The sequence below is a fragment of the Mirounga leonina genome, unplaced genomic scaffold, assembly GCF_011800145.1.
Source record: "Mirounga leonina isolate KUSES-001 unplaced genomic scaffold, KU_Mleo_1.0 Mir_115, whole genome shotgun sequence".
Taxonomy (NCBI): Eukaryota; Metazoa; Chordata; class Mammalia; order Carnivora; family Phocidae; genus Mirounga; species Mirounga leonina.
The window spans coordinates 84,843,807-84,862,126 of record NW_023270268.1 but is presented as its reverse complement, the minus strand read 5'-3'; the positions used below and the strand labels follow the sequence as shown (position 1 = coordinate 84,862,126).

The following is an 18,320-nucleotide window of genomic DNA, read 5'->3' as shown; positions in this document are numbered from 1 at the left end:
ACAAAGTATTAAAACACATGATGAGTAAGATCAAAGAATCTTAACATATGTAGCTGGAATCCCAGAGGAAAGGAGATAGAGAATGAAGCAAAAACTATAGTTGAAGAGACAATGGCTGAGGGTTTCCTACCTGGGGCGCAACGCTCCAAAGCACCCCACCCTTGATATTCAGTTGTACTCATCTCCCTTCTATTCCAAATCGAATGCCCAAAATTGAATTCATCTTCCACTATAAATCTATTTTCTGTCAAGACATTGTATTCTAATTATCTATTTATGACTCCCCACAAGTAGACTGAGGGCTTACAAGAGAAAGAGTACTTCATGTCTACGCTCAAAAAACGTGTGTTGGGCGCCTGGGTGGCTCAGTTGGTTGGGCGACTGCCTTCGGCTCAGGTCATGATCCTGGAGTCCCGGGATCGAGTCCCGCATCGGGCTCCCTGCTCGGCGGCGAGTCTGCTTCTCCCTCTGACCCTCCCCCCTCTCATGTGCTCGCTTTCTCTCATTCTCTCTCTCTCAAATAAATAAATAAAAATCTTTTTAAAAAAAAAACCCAAAAAACAAACAAAAAAACGTGTGTTGAGTGAACAGTGCTTCAACGTATCAGGCTGAAGCCACTTTCCTCTCTCATGAGAAAGAAATTAACAGTTCTACCGCACAGACCTACTAAGTAAGCACTTGTCACTGTTTGGTGCTGGGACTGCAACGAGAATAAGACCCGGCTCCGCCCTCCAGGAAAACCGGAAAGAAAAGCCTGGGCCAGGCCTCAAAGCGCATCCAGTGCAGGAGGGTGCCCTTTCGCTTTCGGCAAAAGGGAAAAGGGATCAGCGGCGTGAGCTGTGGTCGGCCTCAGCCCTTTTGGGGTTAAAAAGTTGAGAGGCGGCTGAATAGAAGTCTCAAGTCTGTCGAGACTCTGCAATTTCTAGACCTCCGTTTCCACCAAACTCCCAGGCTAGCACGGACAGGCGGATAACAGACCCGTCGAGCGCGCCGGGCGCGCCGGACGGAGAAGCCGGGAGGCGGGGAAGCCGCCCGCCGGAAGCGGAGGGAAGGCGGAGCCACGCCCCAGCGCCGGGCTGCACTCTTTTCCGCTCCCCGCACGATGCCCGGGCGGGGCTAAGGCGGAAGGGCACGGAAGGAGGTGACGCTATAAGTGAGCGCCGGCGTCGCGGCGGCGGCTCCAAAGGAAGCTGGGTGGCTGTGGCGGCTGCGTGCAGGCCGGGCACCCCCTCACTGACGGGGCTTCCCTAGAACCGGCGAAGGCGGGGTCGCAGGCTGAGCTGCCGCAGTATCTCGACCCGCGGCGCGGCAGGTGCCGGCAGCGAGGGACGTAGGTAAGCAGGAGCCCGGGTGTCAAATCGGAATGAGGTACGGACCGGGCCGGCTGGCCATTCCCGCGCCAGTGCGCGCCAGCTCAGCACCCCGGCCTGGAGGCCTCAAGCGCTGCCCTCCCCCCACGCTCGAACCGGAGGCAGCAAATTTCTCCCTGGGCGCTGCTGTGCTTTTCTGGGGGCGGGCAGGGAGCTCCTCCCGAGGCACCGCTGTGCTCCCCTTTTTCTCCCCAGTCTGAACTGTACGACGCAGAAGCAAAGCTAGCGCCCCCGGCCGCTCCTCCTGAGGCCGGGGAAAGGTTTGAAAGGAAGAGCTGCTGTTAGAGGTCCTGCCGCTACTGGCGTTTGGGAAGCCAAGGGTTTATATTTGTTCGGACCGTTCGGCTTCCTTCCTGCCTTGGGTTCCTTCGCCACGCACTCCTGGGACCTTGGTGTATGGCACAGTTAAACACTAGGGTGGTGGGAAGCTTGTTTTCTGTCATGCTTTCTGTTTTTCTATCTCTACTAGGCAATATCAACCCCTGTTGCACTGGGCCACTCTGTTGGGGGAGGAGGGACGCGGAGAGGATGTGGGAAATGAGGGTTTTGTGTAAGAGTCGGAAGAGCTGAGTTAAAAATCTTAGCCTGCCATTTGGTAGTGCTTTTAATCTCATGCTAGATACTTCGACATTTTTAACCACACGTATAGGGGCGCTTTCTTACGCCTATATAAATTGGGAGAATGAAGTGAAGTGAGGTGAAAAAAGCAGAACATCAGTCATTAAATGTTTTGGATTTAAGAATATCTTGGACAGTTAATGGTAGGTTCCTAATTATGTATTTTACGCGGAATAACTAAGCTTGGTATGGAGGAGGGTGTGTGGATAGAACCTAACTGCAGGCTCTGCTTTGGGTTGGGCAGCATTCGGAAGAGGTCAGACTCTCCTAGCCGCCCAGATGGCTCATGTTTATTGATAAAACATTATTGGTATATGAGGAATAAGCGAAATCAGTTTTGCTTCTTCCTCAAGATAGTTTTGCCCAGTGGACCCTTTCTAGGAAGAAAAGCTGGAGGGGCTTCATTTACACCTTGGCCCGCTCTAGAAGGAATTCTTTGCACATATTTCTGAGGACCCCTGCACTGTGCTTCTAACAGAGTTCAATTAACATTTCATGTTAATTGAAAATGTGCAAAGAATAAATACAAGAACTTGACCCTTTGAGTGGCTGGATATTATTATTTGAGGAGCTGCCTTTCTCTGTATTGGAGAAAGTAAAACAACACCACTCTGAAGTTTAATAGACCCTAAGTTAGAGGAGTGTTTGGGGAGGAGGGAGTGGATATGCAGTCAAGTGATTTGAGTGAGTAGCACCTGTTCTTACAATTGCTTGGTCAGACAAATTAAGGATGCTTTCCTTTCCTCAGTGGAACATGATGATGATGGCTGCCATGCATAATGTAGCCAAGTGCAATCTCCAGTTCCTTTGATACAGAATTGTCAGTTGGGAATTTTAACTCATGGACACAAAAGGGACCTTGAGGGTCATCTAATCCAGTGGTTCCAAAACCTGGGTGGGCATTGGAATCATTTGGGGAATTAATACAAAACTCTAGGTGCCTGGGCACTGTCTCAGTAGATCTCATGTGTGACCTGGGTATTTGTGGTTTTTAAATAGCTTCTCAGGTGATACTCATGTTTTGAAAATCCAGATGTAGAGCAGGTTTCACATATTAGTTTATGAACAAGCTCCGAGATGAAGTGTAATGCCCTTAACAAATAACTTTACTTGAATCAGTAGTACTCTTTCAGGTTTTGTACCACGTTAAGCCCAGAAGATAAGTCCTGTAAGTCAGTAGCTCTGTATAATTTTGTTTTTGTAGTTTCCTATGCATTAAAACTTCCTAAAGCTCTTTGATGAAAGTATTAGATTTTACAATAAAGTTTCTTACTGGATATTGCTCAGGTTTGTTTTTTGGCTTAAGTATATAAAGGTTATATCACTTTGTACATCAGTTTTTTAGTAGGCTTTTATGCCAAGCTTTCATAAACCATAGAAAAATTCCAATTTAAGACAATTTTGCTTTTGTTTTGGCTTATAAACCCAGTGCACTATATACGGATTGCTTTTTTTTTTTTTTTTTTTTTAAACCCCTTCCTCCATCCTGGTATGCACGACCACTTTGTATCATTAGTCAGCTTCCAGTGGAATACAGTTTGAGAACTGGGCTCTAAAGGTCTCTAATTGCCTATAAACACCTAATTTAACTAGAGGCTTTCAGTATTTAAGCTTGTCCTTGAATTTTTAGTCCCGTTCTCTTCTTGGTTTAGTTGTAAGGTGCCACTGATTTAAAGAATATGGTAGATTCCTGGAAAGGATCAACTGATTAGGTGGTAATAGTGCTTCATATGTACTTTTCTTATAGTGGAAAAGCCTCATATATATATATATATGTAATATTTTCAGAATTACCAAGGTAATAGGCCATCAGGCAGAGTTGAACATTCTCTTTAGGGAGATACACTTATTCTCAAATTATTCTTCAATAACCTCCTCAGTGCTTTAGTATTTCTATTCTGTGTTATTAGTAGACAATGGACCCTACTTTACAAATCCTCCAGAGGATGATGCTGAATTATTTTCTAAAAGTGACCCTGTTTATAGTATGTTACCTTCCTACAACTAGATGACAAAGGGCATTCTAAACTTGCTGATTAAAAAAACCATGTTGGGGCACCTGGGTGGCTCAGTCGTTAGGCGTCTGCCTTCAGCTCGGGTCATGGTCCCAGGGTCCTGGGATCGAGTCCCACATCGGGCTCCCTGCTCAGCGGAAGCCTGCTTCTCCCTCCCCCACTCCCCCTGCTAGTGTTCCCTCTCTCACTGTGTCTCTCTCTGTCAAATGAATAAATAAAATCTTTAAAAAAAAAAAACAAAAACACAACATGTTAAAGGGTGCCCAGCTGGCTTAATCGGTAGAGCATGTGACTCTTGATCTTGGGGTCATGAGTTTGAGCCCCACATTGGGTGCAGAGATTACTTAAATAAATAATTAAAGCAAACAAACAAACCATGTTAACAAATACATAGTCCATGAATTTGAGTCTAGAGAAACATATGCTATGTGTCTGAGATGAAAAGCCAGGTCACTGAGTCTCTAAATTTATTTTTGTGTCTGAAATACCCTAATTCTGAGGTTTTAAAAATTGCTGTGTTTCAGATTCTGACAGAGCAAACTTTTCAAGTAGAGGTACTTAAAAAGGGTAAATATGGATCCAGGGTCCCAATTTTTTTTTTTTTAAAGATTTATTTATTTATTTGAGAGAGTGAGAATGAGAGAGAGTACATGAGGGGGGGAGGGTCAGAGGGAGAAGCAGGCTCCTCGCTGAGCAGGCAGCCCGATGCGGGACTCAATCCCGGGACTCCAGGATCATGACCTGAGCCGAAGGCAGTTGCTTAACCATCTGAGCCACCCAGGCGCCCCAGGGTCCCAATTTTAATCTAAACTGATATTACAGATTTAACATAGAAACAGAGGCAGGGTGAGGGTAATAACTTGAAGACCTAGTGAAAGTCATTTGCTGGTCCTTGCGACAGTCTTCTATGTCTGTGAGGACTTGAGACCAAAACTGGATACTTAATCTACTTTATATCCAGTGGCTGAATGTGATGAAAATATTACCAGTAGGAGCTATAAATGTGTAAGTCTCCAGTTCTCAGTCTTGGTCTTTTTTATGATTCATTCATGTTCCCTGATGCCAATGGGCATTATTTTTTTGTTTTTATTGTTTTTAATCTTGTTTCCTGTAGCCGAAGCCCAAGGTGGCATTGGCCTCAGGTGACTGGCAGAGGGTGAAGCCAACCTTGGGTGTGACTGGGACGGAGTTATCCTGAGTTTATTTGTAAGAGGGGCAAAAACTAGAGCTTAAGCTAAACATGCACATGAAAAGTGTTAAGATGCCCACTGGGGGCTGCCTGGGTGGCTCAGTCAGTCAAGCGCACCTGACTCTTGGTTTTGGCTCAGGTCCTGATCTCAGGGTCCCCTGATCAAGCCCCGCATCAGGCTCCACCCTCAGCGTGGAGTCTGCTTGAAATTCTCTCTTGCTCTCCTTCTGCTCTTTCTGCTCGTGCTGTTTCTCTAGAATAAATAAATCTTTAGTGGAAAAAAAATATCTTGTTTCCTACTACAAGCCATTCATTCTCTCATATTTCTGGGATGGGTAACCCCACCCCTATTTATTTGCTATACAACAGTTGTGACTGTCTTATTACTTTTGCTAAAAAGAACTTTTTCATAGTGGTGCTTGAGTTAACATGGATAGTGGCTGCACTGCAAACTTTTACCCAAATATTGGGTCCCTTAAGGATTGTTCAGACTTAGGGCTCTCTTGGAGTCAGTAAGTACCTCATAAAAGTTGAAAGCTCTTTTTTTTTTTTTTAAGGTTTTTATTTATTTATTAGAGAGTGAGCGAGAGAGAAAGCACAAGCCAGGGGGGAGAGGCAGAGGGAGAAGCAGACTCCCTGATGAGCACGGAGCCCGATGCGGGGCTCCATCCCAGGACCCCGGGATCATGACCTGAGCCAAAGGCAGATGCTTGACCGACTGGGCCACCTACGCACCCCTGGAAGCTCATTTTTGTTTTCCTTGTGTGTGTGTTTTATATTTGAACAAATGTTGGTATTTGGTGAATATGAACACAACAGCAGTGCCAAGAACACTGGGGCAGAAATGTAGAGAGACCCCCTGTGGAGGTTGCTTTTAATTTTAATTACATGTGCTCTGAGTGCATTCTTGGGATTTGTGGATTTTAGGGTGTACTGATGGACTGTTTTATTGGAGAACGTTCAGTAGCAGTATCTTTGGCTTTCCTCTTGAGTTAGATTCCTCAAAAAAGAATCTTCAGATCTTCTGCTTGGAGCTTATAAGCTGGCTTCCGGCAGTCTGGGATAGAGGTCTTAGCCCTTAGAGTGTAAACTCCGCTTACGTTCATTTAACTCAACTCTTTTCAGTATGAGACCCTCATTCTCACCTGGACCAGCTGTTTTCCAGTCCAGGAATCCATTGTTTTACCCTCTTGAGCTGCAGTGTCCAATATGGTAGCCAGTAGCCACATGTAGCAACTTAAATTTAATAATTAAAATTAAAGAATAAGTTTCTCTCCTTTGCATTAGACACATTTCAAGTGGTCAATAACTGTATGTGTCCAGAGGCTACCATATCGGACAGGGCAGATATAAACTATTTCTATCACTGCAGAAGTTTTATTGGACAGCACTGTTCTAGTATAGAAAATAATGATCCATGTTTCTGCAAGGGTGGGATAGGGGTAGTTGGCTGGTTTTTGTGGAGAGTAGGAGGGTAAATGATTTGACCAATCTTGTTTTAAGCACCATGTTCATATCTTTTTTATAGAACCTGCTGCTGCCAATACCTGACCTGTTTTGGGGCACTGTTGTATAAATTGGATTGCTTTCCTCATTGCAAGCTTGAGATTAACTTTCTTCAGTCTCTCTCTCTCTCTCTCTTTTTTTTCTTTTTTAACTTTCTTCAGTCTTTAAGTCAATCTGCATTCCAACCTCCAGAAGGTTTTGTTGTTGTCCTCTCTTCCATTTTGTGTATGGATACGTAAAACAAAACAACAACCCAAACCCTTTGACCTGTACATTTCATTGTATATACATTGTCTTAAAAAAAGAAGTTAAAGGGACGCCTGGGTGGCTCAGTCAGTTAAGCGTCTGCCTTCGGCTCAGGTCATGATCCCAGGGTCCTGGGATCGAGTCCCACATCGGATTCCCTGCTCAACCGGGAGTCTGCTTCTCCCTCTGCCTGCTGCCCCCCCTGCTTGTGCGCTCTCTGACAAATAAATAAAATCTTAAAAAAAAAAATGAAGTTAAAATAATGTTTTATTTTTATCTTAATGGGATTTAGGAGGAAGTAAGAGTAAAATGTGTTCAGTCTGCCATCTTTTTCCATAAGTAAAGTATGCCATCAGCATTTAAATATGTACAACTGTCTCCATTTAAAAAAACTCTGCCTGTTTCTCTCCTATTTACTCGGGCTTCTTGAGCAATTTTATATATTGTCGTCTACTCCATCTTGGTTTTGTCCTCTTCATTCTACTAAAATTTCTCTTACAAATGTCATGAGAATCAAAATTTTTTTCATTTTCAGAAAGTTTTTATTGGGATTATAATGGCAGTATATTTGAGATTAATTTTTCTTTTTTCTTTTTTTTTTTAATTCAGTTAGCCACTGAATGTATAATACATCATTAATTTTTGCTGTAGTGTTCAGTGATTCTTTAGTTGCGTATAACACCCAGTGCTCATCACAACACGTGCCCTCCTTAATACCCATCACCCTATTACCCCATTCCTCCACTCCCCTCCTCTCTGAAACCCTCGGTTTATTTCCCGGGGTCCATAGTCTCTCATGGTTCGTCTCCCTCTCTGATTTCTCCCCCTTTGGATTTCCCTCCCTTCCCCTATGGTCCTCTGTGCTATTGATTATATTCCACATATGAGTGAAACCATATGATAATTTTCTTTGTCTGCTTGACTTATTTCAGTTAGCATAATCCCCTCCAGTTCCATCCATGTTGATGCAAATGGTGGGTATTCATCCTTTCTGATGGCTGAATAATATTCCATTGTATATATGTACCACATCTTCTTTATCCATTCATCTGTTAAAGGGCATCTCGGCTCCTTCCACAGTTTGGCTGTTGTGGACATTGCTTCTATGAACATTGGGGTGCAGGTGCTCCTTCTTTTCACTACATTTGTATCTTTGGGGTAAATACCTAATAGTGCAATTGCTGGGTTCTATTTTTAACATCTTGAGGAACCTCCATACTGTTTTCCAGAGTGGCTGTACCAGCTTGCATTCCCATCAACACAAATGGAGACTTTTTTAATCCTTACCTTTTTTTTTTTGAAGTGATCTCCATGCCCAACATGGGGCTCGAACTCATGACCCTGAGATCAAGAGTCTCATTCTCTACTGACTGAGCCAGACAGGCACCCAGTCCTTATCTTGATTGACTTCTCAGTAGCCTTTGACCATTTCCCTCCTTCTGGAAACTTTCTCTAGCTTTCCTGACACCACACTAACCTAATTTTCTGCCTCTTTCCCTGTTCATTTTTTCTCACTTTCCTTTGCTTAAGTAGTCTTCTTCCTTTACCTCACTGTTACATCCTAGAGTTCCTTAGAATACTTCCGTAGGGTGCGTTTGCTTCTATCTCTTACAGATTCTCCATAGGTGAGCTTATCAATTTCTGTAGCTTTAGTTACTATAAGCTGATGGCTTAAAGTGGAATTCCTGTGATACCCTCTTTTTAGACTTCTTGACCTGTATATCCAATAGTGTATGTCCACTTGGATTTCCTATGGTCACCTCAAATCTAACATGTCTAAAACTAAAGGCATAGCCAGTATAACTTTGCTCCAATCTTTCTCCATTTGTTCCATATAAATTATGCAAATATACAATAGAATATACAAAATATGTTTATTTTATATAATAAACATCTTATTAATAAGATTTTCCAGTGATTATATTACCTTTAAGTGTTGGGAAGAATAAATTCCAAATCTCCTTTTATGTTGGTAGTACACAATGGGAGTATATTTGAATTTCATATTAAGAAGTTTTATTTAGGGACGCCTGGGTGGCTCAGTCGGTTAATGGTCTGCCTTTGGCTCAGCTCATGATCTCAGGGTCCTGGGATTGAATCCCGCATCAGACTCCCTACTTGGTGGGAGTCTGCTTCTCCCTCTCTTCCCCACTCATGTTCTCTCTCGCTATCTGTCTCTCCTCTCTAAATAAATAAATAAAATCTTAAAAAAAAGTTCATATTAAATGTCCTTTTCCATTGATAAAGAAGTAAAGTAAAATACAGTACCCTAAACCAGAGGTTGCCAGACTTTCTTTGTTCACTGCCTCCTTAATGTCTTTTTCGTAGTGCCCTCAGGCCCAGTAGTTTATTAAATAATTAGTAATGCTTTAGGTAATCAGATCTAAACAACTTAATAAGTATGTTCTAGCAACCTAAAAAAATACACATAAATTGTATTTTTAAATTTTATTTTTAAATTTTTAAATTTATTTAAAAAAAAATACAGGGGCACCTGGGTGGCTCAGTCGGTTAAGCTTAGGAATTTTGGGCCTAAAGAGTTAATAGTTTGTGTAAATTCTTTTTTTTTTTTTTTTTTAAGATTTATTTATTTGCAGGGGTGGAGGGACAAAGGGAGAGAGAGAATCTCAAGTAGACTCACAGGGCTCGATCTTATGATCCTGAGATCATAACCTAAGCCGAAACCAGGAGTCAGATGCTTAACTGACTGAGCCACCCTGTGGCTGAGCCTCTGGTGTAAATTCTTTTAGATGTTTTTTTCCCCTATAAATACTCAAAATATACACACTTTTTTTTTCTTTTTAACAAAAGTGGGCTAATATGTATTGTTTAGCAACTTTTTTTCATTTAACAGTGTATTATGGTAAATAAATTGGATTGAATGTACATATTTAATTCCACACCAGCCTGAAAGCTCCATTAAAACTGTAGAGAAGTGAGGGGTCCCTGGCTGGCATAGTCAGTAGAACATGCGACTTGATCTTGGGGTGGTGAGTTCAAGCCTCATGTTGGGTATAGAACTTACTTAAAAAACTGTAGAATTGTTGTTGTTAAGTTTTTGTGTTTTGTTTTTGTTTTTTCCCCAAATGACAACGAATGGGAGCTGTGAGAATAACAGCATTCTGGAAGCTGGAAAGCAGAAGAGATTAGTGGTAACCGGTTAGCAGACTTGAGAAAGCTGAATCCTAAACCAACAAGTGGAGAGAGCCAACAAGTAGTCATGTTTGTGTTTCAGAACCTTTTAAAAGCTGCTAGATCAGTGGTGTCATGTACCGTGGAAGTGAAGGTGAAAGTGAGACCAAAAAAATTACGTGATTGAAAGTCTTTTTTTTATTTTTAAGGTTTTTTTTTAAAGATTTTATTTATTTGACAGAGACAGCGAGTGAGGGAACACAAGCAGGGGGCGTGGGAGAGGGAGAAGCAGATTTCCTGCTGAGCGGGGAGCCCGATGCGGCGCTGGATCCCAGGACCCTGGGATCATGACCTGAGCCAAAGGCAGACGCTTAACGACTGAGTCAACCAAGGCGCCCCTAATTTTTATTTTCCAGAGATTTATTTATTTCAGAGAGTGCACACGAGCAGGAGGGGGAGAGGGACAGAGAATCTCAAGCCAACTTCGTGCTGAGCACAGAGCCTGTTGCAGGGCTCAGTCTCATACCTGGACGTCATGACCTGAGCTGAAACCAAGAGTCAGACGCTTAACTGACTGCACCACCCAGGGCCCCTAAAGATTTTAAGTAATCTCTGCACCCAACGTGGAGCTTGAGCTCACAACCCTGAGATCAAGAGTTGTATGCTCTTCCAACTGGGCCAGCCAGGCACCCCTAAATTACCCTTTTTTATTTTTGTATTTTTTTTTTTTTTAAAAGATTATTCATTTGACACAGAGAGAACACAAGCAGGGGGAGAGGCAGAGGGAGAGGGAAAAGCAGACTCCCCACTGAGCAGAGAGCCTGATGCGGGGCTTGATCCCAGGACCTGGAGATCACGACCTTAGCCGAAGGCACCTGCTTAACCATCTGAGCCACCTAGGCACCCCTGAATTACCCTTTTTTAAATGTTACTTTTGATTTCCTAGTTTTAGGCTTTATCTATTGACTATGGAAGATAAAGATTTAGCTCTCTTTGACATGTGCTCCTCACTTCTATATACATGTACACATCTTATCTACCTTCTACCTAGTCTCATTGTATAGTGATACTGTAATTTTGGCTAGAAGCAATTTTTCTCAGTAGGGGCAGTGTTGTCATTTTGGATGAGACCATTCTTTATCCTATTACATGATATTTAACGTTACACTGGGCACTAAATATCAATACCAACCTGAATTCATTTTAACAACCAAGAATTTCCCACACATTTCCAGATGTTGGGTTAAGGTATGATATGGGGTATCTGGTTGAGAACCATTGGGTTAGATCAGTCTTTACCTTCTTATGATTATGTAAATGGTAGTTACAGCTAAGCTATGTATTACTCTGATTTACAGTGATTGTTTTTCCTTTTTCTTTAAAGATTTTATTTATTAGAGAGAGAGAATGAGCAGGGAGAGTGGCAGAGGGGTAGAGAGAAGCATACTCCCCGCTGAGCAGGGAGCCCCATGGGGGGCTTGATCCCAGGATGCTGGGATCATGACCTGAGCCGAAGGCAGACGCTTAACTGACTTGAGCCACCCAGATGCCCCTGTTTTTCCTTTCTTGTACAACTTTTTCTTGTCCCTGAAGTTAGTAGTCTTTTTAGTTCTCTGTACTTATTACTAAGTTATCTTCAAGCTCTCTTCCAGTTGTATTTCCTCTTTGTATTCAGACACTTTAGTAATTCTGTCAATTTCACATTTTTGGAGACCTCTCTTCCAAATCCTTTTGACCTCTTTCTTCTGGATTGGTGGCTCTCTAGGACTGAGACACAGTTGTCACTTTGTGATCTTTCTTTGCCTTTTTCTTTAGTATTTCTCTTCCCTGCATATTGTTTTGGATCTCATTTCCTGGGTCTCCGGTCTTTCTTGATTTACTCCCTCATTTTGTCAGAGTATCTCCTCCTGTGGTTCCCTGAGAAAAAGAGGCATGGTAGTTCTATATTTTGATAATTTATGTCTCTGAAAACCTTACTTCTATCCTGTTTTGATTGATGATTTGGCTGAGTTGCAAGTTTTGTGTTGAAAGTAACTTTCCCTCAGACCTTTGAAAGTATTTATACTTTCTCTTCTAGTTTATAATCTTGCTATTAAGATCATTGCCCATCTTATTCTTGATTTTATATACAAATAAAAATATTTACATAAATATATTTATGTAATATATAAGTACATAAATTATATAAGTTAATTCATAGTTATAAACAATGAGTAAATAAGTTTATATGTAAATATATTTTTTTATATTTTTAAAATAATTTTTTTTAAAGATTTTATTTATGTGAGAGAGAGTGAGAGCAGGGGCAGAGGGAGAAGCAGATTCCCCGCTGAGTGGGGAGCCCACTATATATATTTTTAAATTAATTTTTTAGTTGAAGTATAGTTGACACAATGTTACATTAGTTTCAGGTGTACAACACAATGATTCAACAAGTTTATATGTTATGCTGTGCTCATCAGTGTAGCTAACATCTGTCACCATACATTGCTGTTATAATATCATGAACTGTTCCCTATGCTGTACCTTTTATACCCATGAGTGACTCTTTGCCTAACTGGACACCTGTGTCTCCCACTGCCCTTCACCCTGGGATCGTGACCTGAGCTGAAGGCAGACACTTAATGACTGAACCACCCAGGTGCCCCTAGGGGGGGAATTTTTTTATACGTTTTCTACAATGGCTGTACCAATTTACACTCCCACCAACAGTACATGATGTTTCCTTTTTCTCCACATCCTTACCAACACTTGTTATTGTTTGTTTTTTCCTAGCCATTCTGAGAGGTGTAAGGTGATAATGTCATTGTGGTTTTGATTTGTATCTCCCTGATGATTAATGATGTTGGGCATTTTCAGATATTTTATTTGCAAATACCTTCTCCCATTCAGGAGGTTGCCTTTATGTTTTGTTGATGGTTTCCTTTGCTGCGCAAAGGCCTTTTATTTTGGTGTAGTTCCAGTAGTTTATTTTTGCCTTTGTTTCCCTTACCTTAAGAGACATATCTAGAAAAATGTTGCTACGGCTGATGTCAAAGAAATTACTGCCTACGTTTTCTTCTAGGAGTTTTATGGTTTCAGATCTCACGTTTAGGTCTTTAATCCATTTTGAGTTAATTTTTGTGTATGGTTTAAGGAAGTAGTCCAGTTTCATTCTTTTGCATGTGGCTCTCTAGTTTTCCCAGCACTATTTATTGAAGAGACTTTTTCCCCCCATTGTATGTTCTGATCTCTTTTGTTGTAGGTTAATTGGCCATAAAAGCATGGGTTTATTTCTGGGCTCTTGATTCTGGGATTGTGATACCTCTGTCTTTGGTTCTTCTTCATCAGAATTGCTCTGGCTATTCAGGGTCTTTTGTAGTTCCACACAAATTTTACTATTATTTGTTATAGTTCTGTGAAAAATGCTATTGTTATTTTGATAGGGATTGCATTGAATCTATAGATTGCTTTGGATAGTATGGACATTTTAATAATCTTTCAATGCACGAGCATGGCATATCTTTCCATTTTGTCATCTTCAATTTCTTTCATCAGTGTTCTACAATTTTCACAGTAAGGTCTTTCACTTTCTTGGTTAAGTTTATTTTTAGGTATTCTTTTTCATGCACTTATAATTGTTTTAATTTCTTTTTCTGCTACTGTTATTAGTGAACAAAAATGCAATTGATTTCTGTGTGTTAATTTTGTATCCTGCAAAGTTACTGAATTCATTTATTCTAAAAGCTTTTTGGTGGAGTCTTTAGGTTTTTCTATGTATAGTATGTCATCTGCAAATAGTGACAGTTAACTTCTTCCTTACAAATATGGATGTCATTTCTTTCTTTCTTTCTTTCTTTTTTTTTTAAAGATTTTATTTATTTGACAGAGAGAGACACAGCGAGAGAGGGAACACAAGCAGGGGGAGTGGCAGAGGGAGAAGCAGGCTCCTGCGGAGCAGGGAGCCTGATGTGGGGCTCGATCCCAGGACCCTGGGATCATGACCTGAGCCAAAGGCAGCCGCTTAACTGACTGAGCCACCCAGGTGCCCCAGATGTCATTTATTTCTTGTGTAATTGTTGTGACTAGGAATTAACAGTACTGTGTTGAATAAAAGTGGTGAGACTGGACATTCTTGTCTTGTTCCTGATTTTAGAGGAAAAGCTCTCAGTTTTTCACCATTGAGTTGATGTTAGCTGTGGGTTTTTCGTGTATGGCTGTTATTATGTTCTGGTATGTTCTCTAAACCCACTTTGTTGAGAGTTTTTATCATGAAAAGGTGTTAAATTTTGTCAGATACTTTTTCGTTATTGAGATGATCATATTTTTGTCCATTTTGCTAATGAGGTATATATCATGTTGATTGATTTGCAAATATTAGAGCCATCCTTGCCTTCCCAGAATCCATTCCATTTGATCATGCTGAATGAACCTTTTATCATATTCTTTTTTTTTTAATTAAGATTTTATTTATTTGAGAGAGTGCATGAGAGAGAGCACGAGCAGGGTGTAGGGGGAGAGGGAGAGGGAGAAGCAGGGAGCAGCATGTTGGACTTGATCCCAGGACCCTGAGATCATGACCTGGGCCGAAGGCAGACTCTTAACTGACTGATGACTGAGCCACCCAGGCACCCCTGTATTCTTTTTTTTTTTTTTTTTTAATTATTTATTTGAGAGAGAAAGAGCAAGAGAGCACATGTGCAAGTTGGTTACGTAAGGGCAGAGGGAGAAAATATCCAAGCAGACTCCTGAGCACGATCCCGTTGGCGGGACTCAATCTCATGACCCATGAGATCAGGACCTGATTTCAGCTCAGGATATTCACTTAATTGACTGAGCCACCCAGGCGCCCCCCCCCCCTTTTATTGTATTTTTTTTTTTTTTTTTTAGATTTTATTTATTTGTTAGAGCACAAGCAAGGGGAGCAGCAGGCAGAAGGAGAAGCAGACTCTCTGCTGAGCAAGCAGCCCAATGCTGGACTCAATTCCAGGACCCTGGGATCATGACCTGAGCCTCCTGGGTGTCCTGTTTTTATCATATTCTTTTTTTTTTTTTGTAAGATTTTATTTATTTGTCGGAGAGAGAGAGAGAGCACACACAAGCAGGGGGAGCAGCAGGCAGAGGGAGAAGCAGGCTCCCCACTGAGCAGGGAGCCCGATGCGGAACTCAATCCCAGGACCCTGGGATCATGACCTGAGCAAAAGGAAGACACTTGCAAGTCTGGGTGGCTCATTGGGTTCTTTTTAGCGTATTCTTGAACTCAGATTGCTAATATTTTGTTGAGGATTTTTGCAACTATGTTCATCAGGGATAGTGGCCTGTAGTTTTCTTTTTCTTTTTTAAGATTTTGAGAGTGAGCATGAGAGAGTGCGTGTGAGAGACAGCATGAGTGCGAGGTTAAGCAGGCAGAGGGGGAGGGAGAAACAGACTCTCCGCTGAGCAGGGAGCCCGATGTGGAGCTTGATCCCAGAATCCTGGGATCATGACCTGAGCTGAAGACAGATATTTAACCAGCTGAGCCACCTAGGAGCCCCATCTTTGATTTCTTTGTTTATCCATTGGGTGTTTAGTAGCATGTTGTTTAACCTTCACATGTTTGTGTTTTTCCTTTTTTATAGTTATTTATTTATTTATTTAATTTAAAAGTAATCTCTACACCCAGCATGGGGCTTGGACTCAACCCCAAGATCAAGAGCCACATTCTCTTCTGACTGAGCCAACCAGGTACCCCTTTTCCATTTTTTTTGTGATTGAGTTCTAGTTTCATCCTGTCCATTCTGGTTGGAAAAGACGCATGATAGGATTTCAGTCTTCTTAAATTTATTGAGACTTGTTTTGTGGCATCACATGTAATCTGTCCTGGAGAATGTTCCATGTGCACTTGAAAAAATGTGTATTCTGTTGTTTTTGGGTGGAATGTTCAGTATATATCAGTTATGTCCCTGTGGTTTAATGTGTCATTCAAAGACATTGTTTCCTTATTTTCTGCCTGGATGATCTACCCATTGATATAAGTAGGGGTGTTAAAGTCTCTTACTATTATTATATTACTGTCCGTTTCTTCCTTTATGTCTGTTATATTTGCTTTATGTATTTAGTGCTCCAGTATTGGACGCATAGACATTTACAATTGTTATATCCTCTTGTTGGGATTGATGTTATCATTATGTAATGCCCTTCTTTGTTTCTCTCTCTCTCTCTTTTTTTTTTTTCTTCTTTTCCTTCTTTGTCTCTTATTGTCTTTGTTTTAATATCTGTTTTGTCTGATATAAGTGTTGTTGCCACCCTGGCTTTTTTTTCCTCTCCCATTTCCATTTGCATTGAATATCTTTTTCCATCCCTTCACTTCCAGTTTGTATATGTCTTTTTTAATTTTAACTTTAAGATTTTTATTTATTTGAGAGAGAGCATGAGCAGGGGGAGGGGTAGAGGGAGAGGGGGAGAGAGAATCTCAAGCAGACTCTGTGCCTATCACAGAGCCCGATGTGGGGCTTGATATCATAACCCTGAAATCATGACCTGAGCTGAAACCAAGAGTTGTTCCCTAACCAACTGAGCCACCCAGGTGCCCCTGTATATGTCTTTTTTTGGGGGGGGAAAAAGATATTATTTATTTGAGAGAGTGACTGGGGGGAGGAGTGAATGGAGGGAGGAGGAAAGAATCTCAAGCGGATTCCTTGCTGAGCGCAGAGCCCTACGTGGGCTCATGACCTGAGCTGAAACCAAGAGATGGGACACCTAACCGACTGAGGCACCCAGGTACCCCTGTATGTGTGTTTAGGTCTGAAGTGAGTCCCTTGTAGGCAGCATATAGATGGGTCTTGTTTTTTTGATTCTGCCATTTTGTGTCTTGTTTGGAGCATTTAGACCATTTACATTTAAAATAATTATTGGTAAGTATGTATTGCCATTTTTTAAATTGTTCTCTGATTATTTTTGTAGTTCTGTTTCTTCTCTTGCTTTGTGGTTGGTGACTTTTGTAGTGTTTTATTTGGCTTTTTATTTTTTTGTGTGTATCTGTTATAGATTTTGGGTATGTGATTACCATGAGATTCATATATAAGTATAGCCTAAGTATATAGCAGTGAACATATATTAAGTTGGTTGTTTAACTTCAGACACATTCTAAAAGAACTTGTTTTATTCTCCCTCCACATTTTATGTACATGTTTTCATATTTTACATATTTTACATCTTTTAATTCATTATTTTCTTACATCTAATTATTGCCTTTTCCACTTAATGAAGTCCCTTTAACATTTCTTGTAAGGCCAGTTTAGTGGTAATGAACTCCTTTAACATTTGTTTCAGAAATTTTCTCTTTCAATTCTGAATGATCATCTTGTCAGGTAGAATATTCTTGGATATAGCTTTTTTCCTTTCCACATGCTGGCCTGCAAAATTTCTTTTTCTTTACTTTTTTTTTTTTTTTTTTAAGATTTTATTTATTTATTTGACAGAGGGTGCACAAGCAGGGGGAGCAGCAGGTAGAGGGAGAGGGAGAAGCAGGCTCCCTGCTTAGCAGGGAGCCTGATGTGGGGCTTGATCCCAGGACTCTGGGATCATGACCTCAGCCAAAGGCAGGTGCTTAACCGACTGAGCCACCCAGGCACTCCTGGCCTACAAAGTTTCTGTTGAAAAATCAGCCGATAACCTCATGGGGTTTCCTTTGTATGTAACTTTTTGCTTTTCTCTTGCCTCTTTTAAAATTCTCTCTTTATCTTTAAACTCTGACATTTTAGTTATTATGTGTTATGTTTTGGACCTCTTTGGGTTCCTCTTGTTTGGAACTCTCTATCTTTACTGAACCTGGATATCTGTTTCCTTTCCCTAGTTAGGAAAGTTTTAATGTATTATTTCTTCAAATAAGTTTTCTGCCCCCTTCTCTCTCTCTCTCTTTTCCTTCCAGGACCCCTATGATGTGAGTGTTTATTTGCTTGATATTGTCCAAGAGATTGCTTAATGTACCTCATTAAAATTTTTTTTTTCTTTTTACTTTTCAGCTTGGGTGCTTTCTATTACCTTGTCTTCCAGATGCTGATTGTTTCTTCTCATCCATTGATTTACTGTTGATTCCCTCTAATGTATTTTTCATTTTAGTTTTACTGTATTCAACTTTGATTGGTTCTTGTTTACATTTCCTGTATCCTTGTTGGAAGTTTTCACTGAGTTCTTTCACTCTTCTCTCCAGTCCATTGAACATCTTTAAGAGAATTACTTTCAACTCTTATCAGACATTTGCTTATTCTGTTTCATTTAGTTCTT

At 41.0% G+C, this 18,320-nt stretch overlaps 1 protein-coding gene across 4 annotated transcripts in view; it reads left to right on the top strand.

Moving 5' to 3' along the window:
* Nucleotides 1–1,032: 1,032 nt before the first annotated feature.
* The window catches only part of SENP5 (SUMO specific peptidase 5), a 50,949-nt gene continuing 33,661 nt past the window's right edge, over nucleotides 1,033–18,320 (top strand). For 2 of the 4 annotated variants that reach the window (XM_034999889.1, XM_034999887.1), the window contains exon 1: nucleotides 1,034–1,334. The gene's annotated coding sequence lies outside the window, so the exon portion shown is untranslated. Of the gene's footprint in view, nucleotides 1,335–18,320 lie in introns of all 4 variants that reach the window. The other 2 variants (XM_034999888.1, XM_034999890.1) reach the window with 2 other exon arrangements.